Source organism: Echinops telfairi, unplaced genomic scaffold (genome assembly GCF_000313985.2).
Source record: "Echinops telfairi isolate 266 unplaced genomic scaffold, ASM31398v2 ScPeMD7_7;HRSCAF=31, whole genome shotgun sequence".
Taxonomy (NCBI): Eukaryota; Metazoa; Chordata; class Mammalia; order Afrosoricida; family Tenrecidae; genus Echinops; species Echinops telfairi.
In genome coordinates, this window is record NW_022103904.1 from 20382516 (window position 1) to 20383572 (window position 1057).

Here is a 1057-nt window from a genome sequence, read left to right on the forward strand (position 1 = left end):
GTACAAATGTGCTTTATACAATTGATGTATGTATAGATTGTGATAAGAGTTGTATGAGCCCCCAATAAAATGATTAAAAAAGCTTTCTATGACAATCACAAAGGCAGAATCATGCCTACACGGTTAATAGGTGTCATAAGAAAGCAAGGAGGGCATTAACATCGTAAATATATGGTTGTCCTGGGCCACCATTCATTGGGTACCCTCAAAACAAGAGCTCTGAACCAAAGTCCAACCACCACCAATTAATTCCATAAGCATGGCGGTCACCTGCTTCTTTTCACACCAGGGCATTTTAACCTCAAGTCTAAGGGGGCATGTCGGTTCCTTAAACCTGCTACAGGTGAGTTTGTGGTAAAGCTCAGTTCACTTAGTGAGGTTTCCACCTTGAATCCTTCTGGTGTGACCTAGAAGAGATGTTGGACACCTCGAAAGCATGCAGTCTAAAGTCCTAGTAGTCTGTACAGCAAATGGCCTTAGTCACCAATGGTTGGGTGGAAACTTGGTCAAAAGTGTCCGATTAGGAACATAGTACCTGGCATATTCTCCCCTTGGGTTTTAAGTAAGTATGGATAATCATTTTTCCCCAATGGAAGGTCACCCCACGCGGTTTACTCGCCAACAGAAATGTAATTCCCTTCTTCAGGATATTCATCCCCACCCCATCACCGTCCCATCGCGACTGGAATGCCCAGTAAGTGTCACTTACCCCTCTTGTAGGAGTGTCCGTTCATTTGAGGTGACCTTAGCCGTGTTGCACGGCAGCAACTGAATGGTCTCCTCTATCTCCCCCATCTTGAAAAGTGACCCCAACATGTGTGAGGTCTCCTCTGTTGAAGTGGTTTCCAAGATTACATATAAAGGACATTGGTTCCTGGGTGATAGGCAGGCTCCCTACTTCGTTGCTTGGGATACCAGTTCAGATGATTACGTGACCCGGAGAGCAGAACTCTGCCTTTGTCTTGGGGGCATGTTTCCTTAAAGCAGTGCATGAATATGATACTTGTCCTTTTTCAAATAATCATTTTATTAGGGGCTCATACAACTCTTCACAATC